This window comes from Leptonychotes weddellii, chromosome 10 (genome assembly GCF_054177405.1).
Source record: "Leptonychotes weddellii isolate Sample4059 chromosome 10, ASM5417740v2, whole genome shotgun sequence".
In the NCBI taxonomy this organism is placed as follows: Eukaryota; Metazoa; Chordata; class Mammalia; order Carnivora; family Phocidae; genus Leptonychotes; species Leptonychotes weddellii.
Window position 1 is genome coordinate 51,064,021 of NC_138378.1, and position 22,374 is coordinate 51,086,394.

At 40.6% G+C, this 22,374-nt stretch overlaps 1 protein-coding gene across 3 annotated transcripts in view; it reads left to right on the top strand.

Moving 5' to 3' along the window:
- The window catches only part of AFF3 (ALF transcription elongation factor 3), a 564,644-nt gene that overhangs the window by 16,457 nt on the left and 525,813 nt on the right, over positions 1-22,374 (top strand). The window lies entirely within an intron of this gene.

Sequence of the window (22,374 nt, forward strand, 5' to 3'; positions counted from 1 at the left end):
GGTATGTAAGCAGAATTAATAGTTTCAGAGGAACGATGTGCTATGGAACTGGAGGGAATAATTTATCCCTAAATTGGGCAGGCCCTGAGATGGTAGAAATTTCTTTAATTATTTTTAGTAGATGTTAAGAAAGCCACGTTCTTTCTAATTCTAAGGTTCTGTCCTGATTCTGAAGGTCATGGCTACTTCACTTTTTTTAATTCATTTTTTGAAAAAACTGTTGACAGCAGATAATGATTTTGTTATTTGAAAAGTACTTACAAAAATTCAAAAATAAGTTTTATTTATCACCTAGTACGTACGAGACACTATGAAATTAAACATGGTTTCCTAATTCAACATTTCCCACACCTTTCTGGGCGGTGGCACTAAATGTTCCATGACAAATACATTCCAAGGTCAAATAAGTTTGATCAAATTTGGATTAAATAAAGTTAGTTTTCCTTTGCTGCTGGTCTTCTCAGAGCCTGTCACTGCTAATACTTAGCATTGTGAATCTCCAAGAGAATCTCTTAGAGAGATTTGGGAAATGTACATTTTGGGAAATGCTTGATTTAGAAAACATACATTTTGAGAGACATTGACTTAATTTATTAAAGAGCCATTCTGCTTTTCCTCTCCTCTCCAGAGACATGTTCTCAATTACACATGCTCAGGCCATGTCTCCCAGCCATGTGGCATTTCATTCCGGAGTAATACTCAGTTTTCACTACTTTGGGTTGAGTAACCTCACTACTATATTCATCTTCATTCTCTGCTTTTGTGCTATGACCATCTCTTAATTTGCAACCAACCTCCCTCCCAATCCCCCCCCACATCCTTGAATGAGGCTGTATTTTAATATAGTTCCCTCATCTACAAAATATCAACACACAAACACATTAGGCTTTAGTGAGTAATGAAAAAGAAAAATGACAGCATACCTATTACATGAAGGTGACAATAAGATCATTGAAATAAAGTTTCTGCTTTTAGAGAGTTCTCTCACGGCCATCTTAGCTTTTAGTAAACAATATCCCATTTTGGTAGCCAACAAAATCAAAACTTTACAAAGACTCAAGCTCTAGGATAGTCATAGAATGCCCACTAAAAAAGGTTACAAGAGGATTCCAGTTGTGTAAATATGGAGAAGGTAATTTGAGACAGTAACACTCAGCAAGATGCATCAATCCCTTAAACATGAACTTCCCCAATTTGTGACAAAATATCATGTCACATTATTAATTTGTTATTAATTTGACTGGCACCTCCTCCTCCATCCATCACTTTGTTTAGTTTATGGCACCACTGCCCATCCATCTGCCTGAGTGGGAACTTAAAAGTCATCCTCATCCCTTTGCTTGCCTCTCTGATTTGAACGAATCTCTTCCTCACTGGGTAAACTCATCCTTTAAGATCCAGCTCAAAGCCTTGACCAGCTCACTTTCTAAGTAAATGTATTCACCCAACAAGCATTCTTTGAGCATTTAGTGTGCCAGGCATTATCCAGGATTGCTGACTTGTAGTATGCCCAGCAAATACATGGGAACTTAGTTTGTATACCTTCACTGTGGGAAGCCACTGCTATGGATGATATGATCCCTCCTCCTTCATCACCATCATCTTTGGAATGGGTATTTTACACCACTTTACCTTCACACCTAAACCTTGATATTAGCAGTCCTTGAATTGATTTCTACACAGACTGGTCAGATTAGATAAAAAGGCTAAAGTGAATGAAGGATTGTTCAGTCTCATAATATCTTCTGAAGCTACATTTTAATTGTTTCAAAAAGTTAAAGGGGGAATTTATTTATTTATTTATTTATTTATTTATTTATTTATTTAATTTATTTCCATCCCTCAGGTAAGTGAGGGTAACCAGAACTATTAGGGTAAATGTGGGCCTAACACTTCAGACTTCTACTTGGTTAAGTATTCATAGGCAAAAGCCAAAATCAAAATCAAAACCTTATATTAGCAGGCAAGGCAGCAGGACCATTAAGTAACTTAATAAATTTTATTCTTATTATAATTTCATTTCTCCTCCATAAAAGAGCCTCAAGTGTAATGATTTGTGTGGAAGGCCTTGGGTTAGGCTGTTAGAATCCTTAATGTGGGTCAGTTCTGTAACATGGTTACACACTGAGTGTGTCTAGTCAGAGATTTTGTGGAAACACATATTCCAGTTGGGCCCAGAAGGTTAACTTTTCACAGCTTATAGGAGTGTTACCTTTCATTTTGTCAATTATAAGCTTCTCTAAGAAGCTTCTCAAGACCTGCTAATGCCTCCTCTTCTGGATTATTTATTGAATATCATCACTTACATGACCAGGTGCTATTCCTTTGCTGCCAGACTATTCTGTCCCTGTTCTGATGGGCTGGTTTTGATGCTTGCTAACCTAATTATTTTCATTAGATCCTCAGTCTTTATTCTTACCAGGATAGTCTTTGAAAGAATAATCTACCTCATTTTAACAGCAATTCTGTGGGATAACTATGGACCTATTAATTTTCTGGATGTTCCTTCAAAGCTTCAAGACAGCTTTCTCCATCTTAAACTGAGTCTTAAGTTTCCCTACCTAATATTCTACATGGAGAGCACATAGATTCCAAGAATGGCTGACATGAACCCTGTGGCTGATTTGTGGCCTCAGGTTAAATACTTTGCCCCTGTAAACCACAGTTCCTCGCCTTTAAAGCAGGGGTAATGACAGTGCCTGCCTCATTTGGTTGCTATGTGAGTCAAATGAGAGCATGTGTGCATATTGCCTGCTACATTGTAAAAACCCAATACTTGTTAGCAAGCAACTATTAAGCCATAATTAACTATTGTTAAACCCTCTCATTGTTGTGCAAAGTCTGCCAAAAATAATATAACATTGTTTGCTACTTTTACTGACTTTTCACAAAGTTTTGACTCTAGGGTCAAGACTAGGTTAGGACTTAAGCAGCATGAGGTCAATGAAGACTCCTAGTTATTGATGTTTAAATGAACCTGCTTTCAAGTGCCCAACAGGCAGAATTGGCAGGAATAGTCTCCTGAAGGGTAGATAATCTCTAGATGTATAAAAACAGGGTCAAGTGGCTTAAAGTAGGGCTATAACAATGGGGGCCCTGAGGGTAATCATAGGGACTTTTTGCTAGTGCACCTTTGGCTTTACCTGTGTGTAAATAGGGAGTTAGTAAAGCCATTAAAACAATCAGGGCAATTGTAGAAACTCAAACACATGAACACCTACACATCTATGCACAGAAGCATGCTTTAAGGCTACCTGTGGGCAGAGCCAGAATTTTCCTTAATTGGAGTTTTTAATTGGCCCCAGAATGCAAGGAAGTATTCCACTGGGTCCCTGACTTCTACAGCATAAACACTGCTAAGATTTGGATATGGAAAAATTACAAAGCAGGTATTGCCAGGACCCCAAAGCCATGACCTAAGAGTTCCTTTCTGAAATACAACACTGGGAACAGAATCTCATAATCATTTTAAATCTAAAATAGTTGTCTTTGGCAGATGTTATTAAATATTTAAATAGTTCATATTGAATAACAATAGTTGCCATTTGATGGTGTTTATACTAGATGCCAACTCTGTATTATATTTTTGCAATATTATTCTATTTATTTGTCAACAAAGAATCTATAATCATCATTTACATTTTACCAGTGAGAGATGGGAACCAGAAAGTTTAAGTAAGCTGCCAAAAATCACACTGCTACTAGAAGCAAAACAAGGATTTGAACCAGATTTGCTGGTTCCAAATCCTGGGCTCTTAACCACTACACAGGATAGCTTACATCCATCCTGTGAAGGTCATTGTCAGAGCAAATTACCCAAATCCAAATAAAACTTTATTTTTCATAGCACATATGCATCTATTCAATTAATCTAAAAAGTTTTTAATAATTAGGATATAAAGGCATTAGAGATATAAAAATTGAATGAAGAATTGCAGAGTCAAGCTCCAGAAGGAGAAAGAGATTAAAGAAAGTGAGTCTGGTGTTTAGGGCTACATTTCCCTGGAGGCCAAACCCAATTTTGGAGACAGTTGTTGAAAGCCTAAAACAAGCTGTTGACAGCTTTCTGGGGCTCAAGTGATGACAATGAAGTCAGAGCCCACAAAGGAAAAACAGCATAGTGAATTCCCATTATTTGGATTGGAATCATGAAGAGTGTATCCTAGAAGAAATGGAGACTTAAAAGTAAACATGTCCCTAAAGGGACTTTAGTATAAATTCCCCCCAACCTGTGAAATTATATAAAGATAATCCTTAATTGCTAATGCTTCTAAGAACCTGGCAGAAATGGACATACTTCTTTGGAGAAAGATAACATTACTGTAATCCTCAAATTATTTCCAAAAATCATTTTGCAAATGCAGTGTCCACCATATAATTTAAAAGAATAACTGGATATAAGGAGGTAAGACAATATGAATGACATGTTCTCAGCAGAAAAATAGACCATGGAAATATACTCACAGGGGCTCCAGATAAAAGAACCATGAGACACAAACTTTAAGATAACTATGTTTACAAAGTCTAAGTTGAAAAAAGATAAGATAGAGAATTGGGGCAGAAGATGAGAAGCTACATAAAGGGATCAAATGGGAATTCTGTTGTAAAAAAACATGATACTCCAAATTAAGAACTCAGTGAATGGGTTTAACAGCAGATTACATATAGCTTAAGAAAGAATTAGTTAACTGGAAGATATATTAGAAGAAAATATTCAGAAAGAAGCTTTAGAAAGGCAAGAGGATTGAAATTTCAAAAAACAGAGTAAAAGAGAAGACAGAAATTCTAATGTGCATAAAATTGGAGTCTCAAGAGAGGAAAGAGAGAATGAGCCAAACTCAGTAACTAATGAGATAATGGCTAAGAACTTACCAAAACTGCTGAAAGATATCAAACTCAGATAAGAAGCCCTATGGACCTCAAGTAGGATAAAGTAAAAAGAAACTACATCTACACACATCATAGTAAAACCTCTAAAAGCTGAAAACAAAACAGAAAATCTTAAAAGCAGGCAGAGGAAAAGAGAGGCTTTACCTACACAGGAACAACAATATAGTTGACAGCCAACTTTTTAATGGATATGATGGAAGCCAGAAGACAGTGATATAATATCTTTAAATTGCTGGAGAAAAACTCTGTCAACCTAGAATTTTAAACCTAGCAAAAATATCCTTCAATAATAAAAGTAAAATAGAGAAGTTGATCATGATGGAGACAGTGAAGCCTGCTTCCCTCTTCCCATGGCAATACCAAATGTACAGCTATACACAGCAATTACCTCTGAAAGAAATAGAGAAACTATCTGAGAGACTCCTATACATTGGGCAAATGAGAAAACACTCATATTGGAATGGGTAGGAAATGCTGAGACACACTCTTGCCATAAACCCCACGCCTGACACAGCCCCATACAGTTGGGAGGGAACTCCAAACTCCCATATTCCTACCCAGGAGTGAATGGTTTGAACCTCACATTTAGCACCCCAGCTCTTAAGACTCCCACCTGCAGGACAGGCCTGCAAAACACCTAGCTCTGAAAACCAATGAGCCTTGTGTTCATGAGACCCACAAGACAATAACAAACAAAGAAACAGTTATTAATGGACATGCAAGCACTTGCTGTGGCTATCTCCCCAGGGCTCAGCACAGAGGGAGCAGGGGAAATCACCCATCTCCAGGTCTTCCTGAAGGGGATCATCTGCAAACTTTGAAAGTTGTTGCCTCAGGATCAGACCTCTAATTTAGTATACATCTTGAGGCTGGCTGTGATCTGTTCTTGAAACCCCAGAAACCAGCAGACACCTCCTTCTTCCTCCCTCTAGCATGCTCCAAGTCACCAGTATCTCCCTGGAAGGAGTTTGTACACACATCTGCATCCAGCTTTTGCTCTGCTCCTGAGGGATGAGTCCCCAGATCACCCAGCTCTGATAGCCAACTGGGCTTCCATTCACAAGTCCCACAGACACCACACTGCAGCTATACACCTGGGTGCAGTGCAAAGGGAGTAGGCAAAAACACTCTCTCCCAGTTTCTCCCTGGAAGAGGTTTAAATACCTACTTTCCTGATGCTGTTTGAGGGTCTAGCTTCCAATTATACTGCATCTAGCTGTTAAATACAATTCTTCCTTTAGGGACACTAATAGGTCTTGGTACACCCTCAAATACTTAGAGCCACTTAGAATAAAGAAAGCAGGTTGGACAATCACAAAAGTTTGAGAGGCAACCAGGAGCTCAGGCCAGGGTGATTGACAAGTTTCATCTCCTAGCAAGACTACTCTGTCAAGACTGGGAGAAGCGGTTGTTTTATCTAATGCACAAAAACCAACATAAAAAGTCAAGAAAAATTAATAGAGGAAAGTTCTTCAAACAAAAGATCAAGATAAATCCCAGAAACAGATCTTAATGAAGTGGAGATAAGTGATTTACCTGACAGAGAGTTCAAAATAACAGTAAAGATGTTCTCTGAGGTCAGGAGAACAACATATGAACAAAGTGAGAATTTCAACAAAGGATAGAAAATATAAAAAATTACCAAACAGAAATCACATTGCTGAAGAATACAATAACTTAACTGGAAAAAAAAAAATAATGAAGGATTTAAAGAACAAACTAGATCATGTAGAAGAAAGGATAAGAGAGCATGAAAACAGACAGTAGAATTCAATCAGAAGACCAAAAAGAAAAAAGAATTAAAGACATTGAAGATAGCTTACAGGATGTATGGGAACCCACCAAAAAACCCAATATACACATTATAGGGGTCCCAGAAGGAGGGCAGGTTGTTTGAAGAAATAATGGCTGAAAACTTCCCTAACTTGGGGAAAGAAACAGAGATCCAGATCAAGGAAGCCCAAACAGTACCAAATAAGATGAATTAAAAAAAAAAAAAAAACTTTTTTCACCAACACATTGTAAAGGGTCTAACATTAAAGACAAGGAGAACATCTTAAAAACAGCAAGAGAAAGGCAACTTATTATATTAAGGGAACCCCCATAAGACTATAAGCAGATTTTTCAGCAGAAAACTTGAAAGAAAAACAAACTGAGGGTTCTAGAGCAGAGGGGGGTGGGAGGATGGGTTAGCCTGGTGATGGGTATTAAAGAGGGCACGTTCTGCATGGAGCACTGGGTGTTATGCACAAACAATGAATCATGGAACACTGCATCAAAAACTAATGATGTAATGTATGGTGATTAACATAACAATAAAAAATTAAAAAAAAAAAGAAAGAAGTGGGATGATATATTCAAAGTGCTGAAAGTAAAACACTGTCAACCAAGAATACTCTACCCAGCAGAGTTGTTCTTCAGAACTAAAGGGGAGATAAAGAGTTTTCTAGGCAAACAGAAGCTGAAGGAGTTCATCACCACTAGATGGGCCCTACAAGAAACGTTCAACAGAGTTCTTGAAGCTGCAATGGAAGGGCACTAAATAGTAACAGGAAAACTTAAGAAAGTATAAAACTCAGGGGCAAAAGAAAATATATAGTTAAATTAAGAGTACTCTAATGTGATGGTGATGGATAAATCACTTATAACTCTACAATGAAGATTAAAATACAAAAGTATTAAAAATACCTACAATTTCAATAATTTGTTAATGGATACACAATGTAAAAAATGTAAATTGTGGTATCAAATACATAAGATGAGGGGAGGGTGAAAATGTAGAGCTTTTGTTTGCATTCAAAGTGAAGCTGTTATCAGCTTAAAGTAGACTGCCATAAATATAAGATGTTTTATGTGAGCATCATGGTAACCTCAAGGGAAGAGCCTGTAGTACATGCACAAAACATAAAGAGAAAGGAATCAAAGCATACCACCATAGAGAATCACTGAATCACAAAGACTGAGAGGAAGTGAGGAATAAAGGAACAAAGACATTACAAAGCAACAGGAAAATAATAAAAATGGCAAGGGTAAGTCCAAACTTGTCAATAATTACTTCAAATATAAATGGACTAAATTCTTCAATCAAAAGATGTAGAGGGGGGAAAAAGATGTAGAGTGGCTAAATAGACTTACAAAACAAGACCCAGCTATATGCTGTCTACAGGAGACTTATTTTAGCTTTAAGGACTAAATGTATAGAAGGTGAAGAGATGGGAAGAGGTATTCCATGCAAATGGAAACCAAAAGAAAACAGGGATAGCTATACTTACATCAAACACAATAGACCTTAAGCCAAAAAGTAACAAGAGACAAAGAAAGTCTCAATTTATCAAGATGATATAACAGTAAATATTTGTGTGCCCAACATAGGAACAGCTAAATATATAAAGCAAATATTAATAGATTTAAAGGAGACATAGCAATACAGTAATAGTAAAGGACTTCAATACTCCTCTTTCAACAATGGATAAATCATTCAGACAGAAAATCAATATGGAAAAATCTGATTGAAACTACACATAGGATCAAATGGACCTAACAGACATTTATAGAACATTTCATCCAACAGCAACAGATTATATATTTTTCTCAAGTATACTTGGAACATTCCCCAGGATAGATCAGTTGTGAGGCCACAAAACAAGTCTTAATAGATTTAAGAAGATTGAAATTGTATCAAGCATCTTTTTGACCCCAATGATATGAAACTAGAAATCAATTACAAAAAGAAAACTGGAAAATTCACATATATTTGGGTATAAACACAAGCTAATGAACAACCAGTGGGTCAAAGAAGAAATCAAAAGGGAAATTAAAAAAATATCTTGGGACAAATAAAATTGAAAACACAACATATGAAAGCTGATGAGATGCAAAAATTGAGAAAAATACATTGAGAAAAAAGAAAGATCTCAAATACACAGCCTAACTTTATCCCTCAAGGAACGAGTAAAAGAAAAACAAACAGCCCAAAATTAGTAGAATCACAGAAATAACAAAGAATGGCAATAAATGATTGAGACTAAAAAGAGAATAGAAAAAAATGATGAAAGAACTGTTTTCTTTTTAAAAGATAAACAAAACAGACAAACCTTTAGTTAGACTTACTAAGAAAAAAGAGAGGACTCAAACTATAAATGAAAGAGGAGATATTACAATGAATACCATATAAATATAAATGATTAAAGGAGACCACTATGTACAATTATATGCCAACAAATTAGATAATGTAGAAGAAATGGACAAATCCTAGAAATATACAACCTAATGAGATTGAATCATGAATAAATAGAAAATCTGAATAGACCAATTACTAATAAGGAGATTGAATCAGTAATCAAAAATCTCCCAACAAAGAAAAGTTCAGTCTTCACTGGCGAATCCTACCAAACACTTAAAGATTTAATAGCAATCCTTCTCAAATTCTTCCAAAAAATAGAAGAGGAAGGAACACTTTCAAACTCATTTTTTGAGGCCAGTATTATGCTGATACCAAAGCCAAACAAGGACACTATAAGAAGGTTATAGACCAATATCCCTGGTGAGCACAGATTCAAAAATTCTCCACAAAATATTAGCAAACCAAATGCAGGAGCACATTAAACAGATCATACACCATGGTCAAGTGAGAATTTATTCCCGGGATGAAAGAACAGTTGAACATTTGCAAATCAATGTGATAACCACATTAACAATATGAAGGATAAAAATCATATAATTATCTCAATAGATGTAGAAAAGTCATTTGACAAAACTCAACATCTTTTCATGATAAAAACTCTCAACAAACAAACTCTCAAAAACCAACTCTCAACTATAGTGGGAATGTACCTTGATATAATAAAGGCCGTATATGACAAACCTGCAGCTAACATCACACTCAATGGTGCAAAGCTGAAAGTTTTTCCTCTAAGATCAAGAAGAAGACAAGGATGCCCACTCTAACCACTTTTCTTCAACATAGTACTGGAGGTCCTAGCCAGAGAAGTTAGGCAAGAAAAAGAAAGAAAAGGCTACAAATTTAAAAAGATAATGAAAGTTCTGTACATCAAAACTTATAGAATGCAGTTAAAGTTGTGTTTAGACAAAAAATGTATAGCACTAAATGCATATATTAGAAAAGAAGAAAGGCCAAATATCAAGGAGCCAAGCATCCAACTCAAGAAATTAGAAAAAGAACAGCAAATCACAACCAAATAAATTCAAATGAAGGAAACGATAAAGATGAATGAAATAGAAAACAAACATATGATAGTAGGATCAAAGACAAAAAGGTAATTCTTTGAAAATACTAATAAAATTGATAAAGTGCTAGGGAGGTTGATTTAGAGACAGAGGGAGAGAAGCCATAAATATGTGATGAAGGAATGAAAAGGGGCTAACTACAGATCTGACAGATATTAAGGAGCTGTTTAGTAAATAACTTATGGCAATCAACTTGAAAATTTTCATGATTTAGACACCTTTCTAGATGAATACAACTTACCAAAATGGACAGAAAATTGACTTTAAATGATTAAAAAATTGAATCTGTAATTTAAAAATTTCCTTCAAAGAAAACTCTATAGACTCAGATGACTTCACTGGTGAATGCCACCAACTTCTTAAAGAAGAAATCATGCCAATAGTACACAAACTCTCCCAGAAAATACAAAGAAAAAGAGCTTTCTTGGCAAAAGCTAATAAGATCACTCAAAATAGGAAAATTTGACTCACTTATTCATGATCATTGATGCAGAAATTCCCCACCCTGGCCAAGTAGCACATTGATACTAACAATAAATATGTAACAAGTAATGCATCACCACTGAGTTGTATTTACTCCAGAATGCAAGGCTGGTTTAACTTCTGAAAATTAATAAATGTAATTAACTACATTAACCATTAATAGAAAAAAAGGAGTCAAACAGTGGAATCATTTTAACAGGCCACAGAAAATATTTTTTAAAATGCAGCATCAATTCATGATTTCTTTTTTTTTTTAAGATTTTATTTATTTATTTGAGAGAGAGAGAGAATGAGAGAGAGAGAGCACATGAGAAGGGGGTGGGTCAGAGGGAGGAGAAGCAGACTCCCTGCCGAGTAGGGAGCCGGATGTGGGACTTGATCCAGGGACTCCAGGACTCCGGGATCATGACCTGAGCTGAAGGCAGATGCTTAACCCACTGAGCCACCCAGGTGTCCCCAGTTCATGATTTCAATAAACAAACAATAAAAGCTATAAAGTTAACAAACTAGGAGCAGAAAGGAAATTTCTTAATTTAATAAAATGTCTACAAAGAATCCTTAGTTTTGAAACCAGGAATAAGACAAGGGTGCCCATCATTACTGCTTCTACTCAATATTGTATTTAAAGTTCCACCTGGTAAGTTAAGGTGTCAGGATTGCAGAGAGGGGAAAAAACAGCCATCATTCACATGATGATATTGTTGAATTATTGTGCACATAGGAAATAATAAGACTACAGAAAAATTATTAGAATGAATAGATTAATCAGACATCTAGAGAAAAAAGAGTCTAACAAATGATATGCAAGATCTCTACGCAGAATGATGTGGAAATTAATATAAATAAAGGGAAATCTAAATAAACAGAGGGATATAGCATGTTCAGGTATAGGAGACCCAATGTTGTTGAAATATTAGTTCTCCCCAAATTGATCTATATATCCAAAGCCATTCCTGTCAAAGTGTTAACATGTTTTTTTTTTTTTTCCTGTGCATGTGTTTGTGTGTAACCTGACAAGCTGATTCCAAAATATTATTGAAAAACAAAAGGCTAGGAATAGAAGATTTCCTTTTTTTTTGACAGTTTGTATTTACTTACATAATCTCTACACCCAACTCACGACCCCGAGATCAAGAGTTGCATGCTCTTCCAACTGAGCCAGCCAGGTGACCAAAGATTATCTTAAAGAAGAGCAAGGTGGGAGTAACTGGTTCTACCAGCCATCGGAGTCTTTTCTAAAGCAACAGTAGTTGAAGTGTGGAACTGACCCCAAGGGTAGACAAATAGACCAATGGAAATGACAGGGTCACCAAAGAAAAAGACTTGGGCTAGGGCCAAAACAGATACCTTATCCTGGCCAGTGGTGTAATAGCTTCCCCCAGTCAGGGACTCTCCAAACTACTTCACACCAGTTCATCCTCACGCTGTCTTGGGGTGGGGTGGACCATTGGAATTTTCCCCTAGATAATTCTAATCTGCAGATATTTGAAAACCACATCCCCTAACACACACACACACACACACACACACACACCTCTGTCTCCTAAACTTTGATGAGCAGTGCAGTTTTTTTTATTTGAGGCTCATTAGGAGGCTGGAGAATGCAATTACATCATATTCCAAAACTTTCTGAAATCCCATTTAGATATTTCTATCTTTCCCCAAATTTCTATTCCCTTTAGTTGCTGCCCCTTCCTTTCCCTTTCTCCTCTAGCCAAGTTCTTGATTTCTCCCTGTACTCCTGTCATTTTTTTGTTTTATTTTGCAGAACGATTTCCCCCTTCCCTCAGTTTCCCTCTCCTCCATCTCCATCATCACCTTGCTTAGCAAACAAGTCCCTTTGAGGACCTGCTCTTATAAAGGGAGAGAAAGATTGAAAGTACTTCTCATTTAATGTTTTCCCCTGCCACGTACAGCTGGGCATGGCTTGAATTGTCTTCCTTTGTGCATATTTTCAATACTATCAGGAAAAAAAAAGACTTTTTCATTTTGGAATGAACTCAAGTGCAGGGGGCTTGCCTGGTGCAAGCCGAATGTGTGCAGTGCTGTGCTCTAGACGCACTCCTCAGCCAGTCCTTGTGACAGGCCCCAAGGAACCAGCATCCACTCACCCTGTTAGCGAAAAGGTGCCCCAGAGCATAAAAGTATCTCGGCAGCCCCAGGTTTGTGAACGTGTGACCCAGGCAGTCACCCAGGGCCCCACACTTAGAAGTGTCCTGTGCTTGTCATTATTTGAAATTCTTACTAATTTATGCACAAGGGGCTCAAAATTCTCATTTTGCTCTAGGCTCTGCAAATGATGTGGTCAGCCCTGTGCTGAGGGAAGGGGTTTATAGTCTTGCTTGATTTTACAACAACAAAAAAGAAAAACCTCTGGGCTGAGTGCTTTGTGAAATACTTTCTCTGGTTTCTCAGAAACCATTTCCTCTTTTCAGTTCTCAGTTGTCCCCCTGGGTTTGGCAGCTGCTGTTCACTTGCTGCTTTACTGAATCTCTGATGTTCATTTCCTGCCCCCTTAAAATGTTTTCACAACAGCAAAACGTTTGGGTTTTTCACCACCTGGCTCCAATCTCTTGCCCTGTCCTTGTCTCCTTTTCCCTTCTCCCTTCATTCTGCTTCTGCTCCCACCTGAACATGACCCACTGACTACTACAACCCCTGCCCCCTCCAACCCCCGCCCAGCCCAAGGTAGGGCTTTGACCACACAGAGCCTTCTCCGTCACTGGAAGCCAACAGGCTTCTTGCCTCTGCACTCTGTCGCGTACTTTTCCTTCTGCCTGGAATGCTCTTCCATCACTACCACCTACCCCACTTGGCTCTCTCTCTTTCAGACCCAACCTAAATGTTCTTTTCTCTATTAAGCCCTTTAAGAGTGCCTCAGGCAGAAGTCACCACCCACTTGCTCTTGCTCTGAAAGCTTTGAAGACACGCCTCTGTCATAGCAGGTGACATAGAACGGCACACAGAGGTTGTTTTTCTTTTTCGTCCTCTCCCACCCACCTTATTCTGGAAAAGTCCATTCATGACTTGGAACACAAGTCAGTCATTCTTTCTAGAAAGATCTTCCTGAGTACCTGCACTTCTCTCATCATAACACTGCTCACATTATAACATAATCGGTACCCCTCCTCAGTGAGACCATGTCTGTTTCACTTAGTGTGGTAACCTGAGTGCCTAGCATAGTTTTGAGCACAAAACTGGCTCAATAAATATTTGTTCAATTCAAGAATGAGTAAGTGAATGAAGATATATGTGCATTATCGCCTAGACTGCGGGCTTTGTAACTTTTTTAAAAAAAATTCTCCCTCTCTCTCCTCTATTTCTTTTTTTTTTTTTTAAGATTTTATTTATTTATTTGAGAGAGAGAATGAGATAGAGAGAGAGAGCATGAGAGGGGGGAGGGTCAGAGAGAGAGGCAGACTCCCTGATGAGCAGGGAGCCCGACGTGGGACTCGATCCCGGGACTCCAGGATCATGACCTGAGCCGAAGGCAGTCGCTTAACCAACTGAGCCACCCAGGCGCCCTCTCTCCTCTATTTCTTAACCCACTGATTGGCATGTATTAACTATTCAATAATGTTTGTTAGGTCAATAAATATCTGAAAGGATTTATGTGATCATGGAACCTGAGCCCAAGGCCTGGGCTTGGGTAAGTATCCCCAGTGACTTCATCCTTGACTTGGGGTTGTATTCGTTAGAGGAGGATGACAGGGATGACAGCACAGAGATCTGGGCTGATACTCACTCGGGACCAAGAGGAAGAATCTCCCTTTATGTTGTAATAAACCTCATATTGTTGTCTAGAGAGTGACAGAAAGTAATGTTAAATTCATAAAAATGTAACTGTGCTAAGTATATAGAATTATAATAAGCATCACAGGAGTGTTGGAGCTTTGGAAAAACACTGGAAACCATCCCCTGAAAGAGCTGCTGTCTTTATCCAAGGGTGGGCCTGACCCTTAGACTCATAGCTTTAATCAGGGCTCCTTCCTAGCCTCACTGTATCCTCCTCCTATGATCTTGGGCTCCCATTTGCTACCTCCCAATGTGCAACTTCTTCCTTGAGATCCAGCAGGGAGGTATCTTTCTTTTGAGGAGTTTCCTGCTGTCTGCCCCCCAACCCCCATCTTGTGGCGTGCATTTTCCTTCTGGTGGCCAGCTCAAGTTCTTTTTAAAACTCCTTTCTGACAAGGAACCAACTATGAGTTGGAAGAAGGTGAGGTTTTTCTCATTTCCCTATCCACGTGTTCCTTTTAAGAGACTGGCTCTCCTTCTCTGTACAGTATTCCCAACTGTACAGGGAATTCCCTCTTCCAAAGGTGTCAATGAAATTAATTGAGCCCATACGTCCCAATATATGGAGCACCCAGGGAAGGAATTCAGTGAAACTGAGCTCTAATTGAGGACTTACTGCAAGTTAGTAATGTGCTATACAGTTACAGGGAAATCAGTTTCGGATTCATAAATATAAGGAAGAATGTTGTTCTGGAATAGGACGCCTTTCAACAGAGTGAGCTACTCATCATTAGAAATGCTCATGTGTGGGGCGCCTGGGTGGCTCAGTCAGTTAAGCGGCTGCCTTCGGCTCAGGTCATGGTCCCAGGGTCCTGGGATCGAGCCCCGCATCGGGCTCCCTGCTCAGCGGGGAGCCTGCTTCTCCCTCCCCCTCTGCCTGCCTCTCTGCCTACTTGTGCTCTCTTTCTGTCAAATAAATAAATAAAATCTTAAAAAAAAAAAAGAAAAGAAAAGAAAAAGAAATGCTCATGTGTAGGCTGAACGTACGAGGTCTAATCTGGAAGTCATTCCTGCATGGGGTAGAAGGTTAGCTAGAGAGAGCCTCTATGGTTTCTTCCAAATTTCAAGCTTCTGCAATTTTATTAGAGGGTTTTAACCCTGTAATGTAGTTTATATTTCAAAATACTGTACTTAATTAGTTGTTTTCCTAAACTCCTTCTGAAGTAAATCAGCTTCATACAGTGGTAATTAGTTTATTGGTAGAAACAATGACTGAGTCTGAAGCATGCATATTTTTATGTATGTGGCAAGGACACAAGAAAGGCTGACTATTATTATTCCTGCACTATTTTCCAGAAATGAGATTTTCTAGTATCCCTCTGAAGATGTAACTGTAACTTAACCATGTTAATAAATAACATGAAAATAAATAATTATTAATATGGAATATTAAAAAAATGCTGAAGCCAAATTAATCAGTCTTCAGGCAATCAAGCATAGTTTCATAGAACTGGAGTGAACCCAGATGATTCTGGCATGCATATACTTAGGAAAGCAAACGTAGGCTTCTCCAAATGGCAGCTGGGCCTCTCGCAGGGCTGCCTCTCTGCTGGAGCATGTAGGCTGGGACATCTGGAAGACCAGACTGTATGTGGCAGTGTGTCAGGCACACGGGGAGGACCATGACTTCTCTATCCGTTAGCTCTAAGAATCAAAACATGACTACAGTGGCTCAGCCAAATAGAGTTTTACTTTGTCCCCAAAAGTCCAGACACAGGTAGGTGGTTCGAAGATGGTATAGTTGTGTGAAAAAAAACATCAAGGATGTAGCCTCCTTTTAACTTCAGTTCTATAAACTCTAGTCTGTGGTTTTTGCCCTTAAGGTCCAAGATGGATGCTCCACCTCAGGACTTCAAATATATTCTGGACAAGAAGAAGGAAGGGACCTAGAGGAAGAGATGATGCCTATTTCAGGAAAGCAAAGCTTCCCAAGAAATTCCAGAACTTGAACTATGTCTCATTGGCCCAAGCTGTGCAAGATGCTCAGTTCTTGCTATGATAGAGCAAGTTGGGCTTACTAATTCCCCAAACAAAACTTAGGTTTTGTTCATAAATAAGAGGAGGATGCATATTGGGTAGGCAACCAGCAGTGACTGCCATAACTTGTCGGTCTCCTGATGAGGTAGACTCTGCTTTTTTTTCTTCTTTTCTGGCTGGAGGACCTTCGCTATAGACTTTGAGCTACAGGAGATACCACTACCCGAAAGACCTTGCAAGGATCTTATACTGCTGCCCTTTGCCCACATCAGTATTTAATCCATCAACACATAATTTTGAAACTTCTCTGTCTTCAGGCTGTGAGCCATAGTTGGTCCATTTGCAACTCCAGTGTCCTTCAGGGCCTTCATGGGGACCATCAGCTCCATGCTTGAATACTTTCTGATGCTACAGAGAAAAGAGTCTGACACCCTTAGTGATGTTATGACTTCTTTCTCACATTTCCCCCCAGACCTAAGCCATGTCTCTTCCTCTTGGGCACGCTGGTCTTGCTGTCTGTGAACACATAACAGAATAGCAAGCACTCTTGTTTGGAGCAGACCAACACCTTGATATTTGTTTGAGCCAAGGAGGAGGTCCTACCTTTAAACAAAAAAAGATTTATGGCTATCCTGACGTACTCCAGGGATTCCTGTCTGGCAGTGCTCAGGAGGAGCAACTGAAAACAGAATTCTAACATTTTAGAACTGTCAGAGACAAAAACCGACAAAGACAAAGAATGGCCAACTCAGCCCTCTCATGTTGCAAAGGAAGACACTGAGACTTGGGAGAGTGTGTGTCTTTCTCCAGATGTGGCATGGCAGAACTCAGGTCAAAAACTAGGGGAAGGAAGATTGCATGGAGAGAGGTAGAGGGCTCTCTTTCACCTTCTGAGTGGGTGTGTATTACATTCATTATTTAAGCACCTGCAGGCATAGGAACACTCCAGTGCTATAGACAATTAAGGCAAAAGTTACAGGAGGTGGTGTGGTATCGTGGCTGCTAAATCTAATCCCCGATCTGCCATGCTTTGGTTTGTGATGCTTATCTCTTCCTTAAGTTTACTCACCTATAAAATAAAAACAATGGTAACACCCCGTGTGGTTTTAGGAGGAGTAAATGACGTTGCCACTTAGAACAGTACCCGGTGATAATATGGAAATATTATAATATAGAAATGTTTGCTATCATTATGATTAGTTGTCTCCTGTGCTCAACAGATTAATAGTCTTTGACTCTTGCACGGATGGCCAGTGCGCATCTTGAAGAAGCATGACAAAGAGCCAGTGGGGATATAAAGTTTTAAGTCAGGACGGTTGGTTCTTGTTACCAGCACCAAGGGATTCTCGAATCACAAATAATGGGATTATCCCCCAAGTAGGTCAGCATGGCACGAAATACATGATCTGTGATAAGGAATACTTCTCTGATCTACTTTTATGACTAGCCTATGCCTTTTCTTGCCAGGATTTTCGTTTTCGGTAGATATGCCTGCTTTGTTTCTTTTCTTTTTTTTTAAAATGTGGTGAGCTTCACACACTAGTCTTTTGTACCAGCTATATAAGGAGCAGCTAATACCAAAGCCACATGCATGGAATTCTTATGCCAAATCAACTTTTTTTTTTTTTAAAGCACTCTTTAATTGGACAATACTTTAATTCTCTAAACAATGTTATGGTAGTTGACCACATTTTGAAATTATCTTTGTCTTGTTTGGTACTTGAATGGCATGAAAAATTTCCCTCTGCTTCCTTACCCCTCTCCCAAGGGGTCATTTTCCCCGCTCTTTTCTCTGCCCTGCCTGGCCTCTGACCCTGCCCAACTCTGCTGTTTCCATGGACTTCTGAATCTAATTAATGTCTCAGTGGCTATATAAGTGAATTATGTAGGCAGGAGGATGTTGGAAAGTTTGAGGAAGGTACGTACATTCCTTAGGGAAAACCTGGTTTTGTACAAAGGAAAAAAAAAGGAATGCACTTGGAGGAGGCAGAATGTCAGTAAAGTGTAAAACACTAGTAGCATGCTTACACTTATTAAGTATCTCTTGCCTGATGAGCAGACGCAACCTTAGGAGCATCTCTTGTGACATCCGGGCAATAATCAGGCATGAAAGAATCTGGCTGAGGGGATAGATAATCCAAATATGCCCCCATTGCAACACAACTGCCCCACAACTAGGCTATCAGCACTCCTCCCTCTCCCCCCCACTTTTGCAGCCGGTTCACAACCACTTGTGGGGAGCATGTCCTTAGATGATCTCTGAAATGACCCTGGCTACCAGGGCCACGAGTCTTCCTCAAACTCTCCAGGATGTGGGCAGGCAAGGGGGAGGGGGCCAGAGTGCTCAAGTTCTCTACCAGAGGATACTGTCAGAGAGCCCAAGGCAGAGATGGTCCCTATGCCCCATGTTTCCATGGAAACATAGGAGGAGTGATGACAGCCAGCACAGCCACACCATCTGCTCGGGACCTGGTGAATGATGAAAAAAATAGGAAAAGAGTCACCTCAGATCCCAAGCTAGAACCACGCTGAGATACCAGTGCAGAGGGAAAGGCCTGAAGACACTAGAACTCCTAGGTGGATTAAAACCCAAGCTGTCCTGGGGCTGACATATTAGCATGCAATTTGCAAGCAGAAAGCCTAGAGGGCTTATCCCGCAATCCCCAGATACAGTTACAAACACTCAAGAAGCCTCTGGAAGGAGAAGCAGACTGTGATGTGACTGCAGCCTTGCTGGAACAGGAGAGAAGGTGCAGTGACAAACAGTGCTGCAGGACATAGGGTGGGGGCTCCCCTGACCCCTGGCAAGACCGCTTGCACAGCTGGCTTTTAGCCAGGCGTATTTTTCTAGGAGAGCGGTGGGATTATAAAAGGAAAATTCCCATCCGGTCACAATCATGACCTGAGTTGTATCCACATCTTCAGAATAAGGTATGAATTAATAAAGGCCATGCAAGGTTTCTCCTCTCTCAGTTTGTATCCAGGAGATCTTAGTTGGGTGCCACAGATTTGCTTCTGGGTCTGTTTTGGAGACTTTTAATTCCAGGTTGGTGGAATGTGAGTGGGGCCCTTGCTGAGTGCACTTGTAGGCCTGCCCCAGACTGAGCAGGATTTATTTCTCAATCCCTTTCGTTCATACATTTAACTCAAAAAAATACCCCTGACCCAGAGAGCCAACAGCTCCTCCCTCAGCTAACTTCCCACAGCGGCTCTCCAGACTCCAGAGCTGGGGTGTTTCATTCAGCTCTCTGGAGTGTTATCTGCATCTACCCCAGGAGAAGAGTCCCTCAAGTCTCCAGGTCTTTAGTATGCACAGAAGCTTCATCCGCTTCAGAGGAAACACCAGTTTTTATTTTTATTTTTAATTTAGGTAGCCCCTTACTCCGTTACAAACAAAACAAAAACAAAAACAAAAACAAAAAACCCCACACACCTCCCTTTTAGTTTTGGCATTCGAATCCCAGGAAGTCCAAACCTTTTTTTGTTTTTTATTAAGGATTTAAAATTTTGACAACTGGATTAAGCACTTGTTTTGGTACATGTATCTAGGGGCTGGAGGATAATGGCAACATCTTAATATACCAGATAAATAAAAATAATAAAAAGATCACCTTATAAAGGCTCTCATTAACTGTTCTACATTTTACTTGTAAATACTATTAATTTAGATTTATTTCCATGACAACTTAGTAAACATGGTATCTATCAGTATGGTTTGGGTTTCTTCAAAAGACCATATTCTCCAACTGGACACTATACAGAAAAACATACACTGGAAATAAAAATATTAACCCAACTTCCCCTGCGTTAGGAGGCCCCAAACAGAAAATAAGGGCTATTCCTGAAGAAAAATATTTAAATACCCACACTGAAATTGCTTTAGGCTCAAGTACATTCATGTATTAACACAAGGCACCGTGTTGAAATTCAAATACAAATCTACCCATCACTACGTGGCTTTTAGGGAGAGGCCTTTCATGAGTAAACCACTCCACCAGCTCTATACCCCCCAGTGCTTTCTCTCTTTCCTTTTCTGGGGCCATCTATTTATCTTCAGCCTCCGTGGTGAGGGCAAATCTGTATCTTAAGCTTCAAGCTTAGGATGGGACTCCCAGTAAACATGGTTCTGTTTGTTCTCCAGCAGCCCTCCTTTGTATAAACAGATGTGGTGGGAAGGGAAGGAAAGCCAGATCTCTGTGAGGGGTGGGAGGGCTCCTTTCTGGAGAAGCTTCCAGGCTGCAGCCATGAGCACAGGGACAGGATGCATTTCTTGTTCAGGCAGGGGAACTTGCAGTTCTTCCAGAGAGGGGCTGTTCTTCTCACTCTCCTCCACCCTCCACCCCCATCCTTTGCTCCAGGGAATGCTGTCTGGATGTCTCAGGCATCTCACTTTGGCCAGAGCAAACATTTCCAACAAGGCTTATGCTGAGGAGATATTAGGAAGACAGATTTTTTTTTTCTTCTCTCCCAAATGCACCATAGACTGGGATTTGGGAAGACAGCCCATCACACCTGTACTTTCTCCTCTATTCACATTCTCTTTGTTCTTTCAGAGCCTTGTTACTACCTTCAACTAATGAGGGAGGTTTGTAGGGGCTGGGAGTTGTCAGGTTGTAAAATAACAAATCCATTTTCTCAAACTATGTTGATAACTCTCTCTTAGTGTTTTACATTTTGCACACTAGTTATGGATGTTAATAAAGGAAGGACTACTTCAGAGCTGGGGGAAGTAATGAGCATTTTGTAATAAGAAGCCAGAAAGGTAAGAATTCTCATTGGTCTTTTTTTCTACGTGTTCTCCAGACTTCATTTGTTAATCCTCATTCAGAGGTCAGGGAGGTGAGGAGGCTTGATGGAGAGATCCTGTGACTTCTACACAAGGGCTAGATTTCTGGTGGTTCCAGTCAGTAGTCCTTCTTGTTGAGAATGAACAAAGGGGAGCGTTTGGGAAAGGCCTCCTGTACTGCGGGGAATTGGGGGTTTGGTGCAAGTGATGGGATATAACCACATTGCTCTGTACCACTCTCTCCAGGAATTCTCTGGAATCCTGAGTGAGGCTTCCAGAGCTGTGGCCAAGAGGATAAGAGAGGGAACTGAGGAGGGGTTCTGATTTTGGCCAGCAGTGGAGAAACAGAGCCATGGCCCTGATCTAGGCATGGACTTCTCAGCATGTCCGTAAAAGTAAGGGGGGGGTGTTCTTTACAATCAAGGAAATAATAATAAAAAGGACGTGATTTTTAGGAGCCACAATGATACTCTATCATCCTCCGGCTGACAGTATGCCACTCTCCAGATAGGAGATGGGGTGACAAGTTAGCAGTCTACACCCAGAGGCCTGTCCCCCCTCCCTATAAGAAATATAAAGGAGGTTAGTTTCCAGGGACGGCCTGCCGGAGGATGGTGGGACCCCCCACTGCAGGCCAAACTGCAGGTCCTGTCAGAAGAGGTTTCCTCCCTTTCACTTAACTTACTGACTCCAGATATTTTAAACGATTTGTTTACAGCGCGGCTGCAGGCAGCTCAGTTAACTCTCCCGGTGCCTGGGGCGGCCAGGGAATTTCCCAGCACCCCCTCCAGGGCTGCAGCCAGCACACCGCCCGCGGGGGCGCCTGGCAGGGTCGGGGGAATTCTGGGCCCCAAGAGAAGTGCGTGCTGCCCGGGCAGGGGCCGGGTGGGGCCGGGCGAGGGCGAGAGGCAGAAGATGCGGCCGGCCGGGCCCGGCTGGCTCAGCATCCCCCTGCGCTCAGCACCAGCGCCTTTCCCTTCGCTCCGGCTCCCGGGAGCGCCCCGGCCGGCCCCGGGCGGCGGCGGGTCAGGGGGGCGGCGGGGTCGCGGGCCGAGGGGGCGGCGCGGCCTGCGAGCGCCGCGGGACCCTGGGGAGCGGCGCGGGGAGCGCAGGGGCGCGCGGGGCGGGCGCGGCGCGGGGCTCACGGCGCGCGCGCGCCTCGGCCTCGCCCGCGCACACGCGCCTCCCCGAGGAGA